This window comes from Impatiens glandulifera, chromosome 4, assembly GCF_907164915.1.
Source record: "Impatiens glandulifera chromosome 4, dImpGla2.1, whole genome shotgun sequence".
Classification (NCBI taxonomy): domain Eukaryota; kingdom Viridiplantae; phylum Streptophyta; class Magnoliopsida; order Ericales; family Balsaminaceae; genus Impatiens; species Impatiens glandulifera.
The window spans coordinates 31,523,392-31,527,156 of record NC_061865.1 but is presented as its reverse complement, the minus strand read 5'-3'; positions in this window follow the sequence as shown (position 1 = coordinate 31,527,156).

Genomic DNA, 3,765 nt, shown 5'->3' with positions numbered 1-3,765 from the left:
GCTCCGAACATCCATAAACAAATCCCTTGTCTTGTAGTCTTTCATTCGCTTTCATTTCCCGCTTTCTTAACATAAACCGCAAACTAATCATACTTCCAAAACCGGTCACTCACCTCCATTAAACCGACTCCTTCCTAAAAACATCATCTAAAAGTCGCATTCGTTGCTTCAACCTGAAACAGACATTTCCGCCCTTGAACCCGGTTCAAGAGTCTGTGACAGGTTGTGCAGTGCTGAGAAAGGTTTTAGTCTCTAACCGGACTATCACCAAAGAGTTGTGTGTTGTGTAAGCGGCCACCCTTACCTGAAACCGGAAAACACCCCGGTCCTCCAAGGGCGTCCCCGATCCTAACATAACTACAATAATAGTTTAAAAATATAATATTAACATTAATATTTTTAAAATTATTATTATTAATTTATTTGAATAATATATATTTTAAAATTGAAAATATATTATTTGATAAATAAATTTATTAAAAATTTAATATATAATTAAAAGATATTAATATTATTTTCCATTATCAATTCTTAAACAAAATCATACTATACATAAATTTAAATGCTATTTTTTTTGTTGGTCATGAAAACTATTAGTATAATATTTAAAATTATTTCACAAATAATAAAAATGAAAAAAAAAGTTTTATCAAAAGAAAAAATATTTTATTTTGTTTTAAGAATAAATATATAAAATTATATAAAAAAAATATATAATAATCATATATAAAAACATAAAAAAACAAAAAATGACGGTTAAAAATAGTCACATGCACATCATACAAACACATAATATTAAAAATATTAAGTTTTTATTATAATTTTTATTATTTTAAATTTAATTATTTTTTAATTGTTTTCTTATTAGATATTATATCTTTTTTAATATTAATCTAAATATTTTTTAAGTCTATAATAATTAAATATTTATAATTGATTAAGATTTATAATAAATTAAATTTTATAATTTTAAAAATTATGTTTTAGGATTTAATTATTTTTAAATATAAAAAAAAATATTTGTAATGTTTTATTAAAAAATAGAAAATTGAAAAACAAAATATATCCCAATTTTTTAAATTAAATTTTATTTTAATTTAATTAAAAAATTCGTTATAATATTTACTTTCTTATAATAATATGTAATCATAAAAGAATGTATTAGAATTAGTTACTCAATAAAAATCGACTACATATTTAAACTAGAATATTAAGTAATTTAAATATAGTTAATTGCTTTTAAATAATTAAAAAAAATATTATAAATTTATCTCATGATGTAAATAAATATGTAAAGGTAATTATGGAAATATAAACACATTTTTAAGTAGTTAGGTTTATATAATTTTATTATTGAACTTAACATCTAACTCTTATTTAATTGGTTAGATTTTAGTGGTCTTTGTTGAGTTCATATAAGGGTATGAGTTAGTGGTCTTTGTTGAGTTCATATAAGGGTATGAGTCAAGTTATTAGTGATATGCCTATGTCATTTGTAAGTCAAAATCAAATTTTAGTTGTAAGTTACTTTTTCAGGCTTATTTAATTAATCAGAATTTTTTTTATGTGAAACTCTAAGATGACATGATCTAACATGTTTTTAATGTAATATGGATTTAAAAAATAATATTAGTTAAATTTAAAAAAATAATAAATACAAATATTTATATTCATTTTCAATTAAATATATTACTATTTTTTCTTTAAGAAAGTAGGTAATGTTTTTTATATGTTTTAAAATACATTTAACACAGTAAGTGTCGTGTTTAAACACATTTTTAGAAAAGTATACACAATAATGCACGCTAAAAAATGATAATATTGATAATTTTAAATGTCCTAACCATTATCTTAATTTGATTTAAGTTATTTAAATAATTAAGGGTTTCTTTTTAATTTACTGTTTTGATAAAAAATCATTCCTAATTATATATCAATTATTATTATTTTGAAATAATATTTTTTTATCATAATTTTATAGTAATTTTATAGTTAAATATACTTAGCCAAGACATGCACTGTCAAATAAAAAATTAATACTATAAAAATAAAAAACAAATATTTCATTTCAAATTACAATTATTCTTATGATAAGTATGAAAATTTGATATATTCTATTTCATAAATAATATTATTATTTTTAATATTAATAAAATAATATTTTGAATTTTTAAATTCAAAATAATTAAAAAAATATTAAAGGTCAAGTTAGAGCTAATTATTGTGTAATGAAACCCTAATTAAAAAAATTAAATAAAAATCCAAAAAAATTATTTAACGTTAAAATATTGTATTTATTTTATTAAAATTAAATTCAAGAAGTGATTGAAATTATCTAATTAGGATTTTAAACATAAATTATAAATAATTTATGGTTTATAATTTATGGCTTAAAACAAATAAATAAATACCCCTAGATATATATTTTGTGAAAATTTTGGTGAAGAAAATGCAAGAAAGGTATTAAAATTAAATTTCAAATAACCCTTTTATTAAAAATTAAACTAATAATCTAGTGTAGCCGAAATTATGTTTAATAGGTTGTGGCAGGATTCTGAACCATTAAATCAGCGCTAGATTTTCATTTATCGCCTAGGATGTAATGAAATCAGCGCGCCCACTCCACTTGATCAACTAACAGGATGGACTAACCTCGTTAGCAGAGATCTCTGAACGCGGACGAAACGCCAAACGGTGCCACGAAACGACGTCATTTAGGGTCTTCTTCTTCGCTGAATAGGCACGCTCGTCAGAATCGCGACTGATCGTCGACAATTCTTTTGGAAGGTCTATCTCCTTCGTCTCCCAACCTTATCCTCTTCTAGAAGGTCTAGCTCATTAGTCACCCAATCTTATCATATAATTTTCAAGTTTGATCGATTTAATCTATTATAGGGCTTAATTGTGTATGTTCTTTGTTTCGAATCACTCCCTATATCATTCATAAATTTTCTGTTCAAAGAGAATTGATCAAATATACTTAAAACAAAAATTTCGAAAAAGAGTTTGAAAATCTTGATTTTTTGAAATTGATGTTCTTGAGCTTTTAGGCTACAATTTTGATTCAAATAGTTGTGTAACATGTTTTTAAACAATGTTAGGATGATTTCTATATGATTGTAATATCATTCCGATCATGTTTGATCCAACTATGTTTTTAAAAAAAATTGATTTTGATTTCAGTTTCAAAAACAATTATAGTAATGTTATGATGTTTTGTTTTGGTTGTGTTCAACTATATTCTTTATTTTAAAACAAATGGAACAAAAATAAGATCTTGAAATTACCTAATTTGAAAGATCTTAAATTTTGACCTAAATTTGTTTTTTAAAAGTTGATCATTGTAAAGATCGAATTATCATGATTAGAGTAAGGGCTTTTATTCTTCTTAATCATATGAATCATATACCACTTGCATATCGTGATTCATGATCTAAATAAAAAGTAATGAGACATGCTATTTCATCATACCAAATAAAGAACACTCGGTCTTAGGTGCGAGTCATATATGACCGGGGACTGAGAAATAGGATCGAGAATCTCAACCAATCAAAAAGAGGACTAGTGTCATTTGAAGTCAACATGTCCGTTAAAGAAAATATGACCATTGTTGTGTGCTTTGGATATATAAGAACAAGAGACTAGAAGAACAGAGCAGAACCTTGAAGATCTTTTGAGCTCTCTTCTTAATAAAAACTCTCTATAAACTATTGTCTTAACATATTTTCTATGAGAGAGTGTCTTCATACCAAAAATTGTTGTATC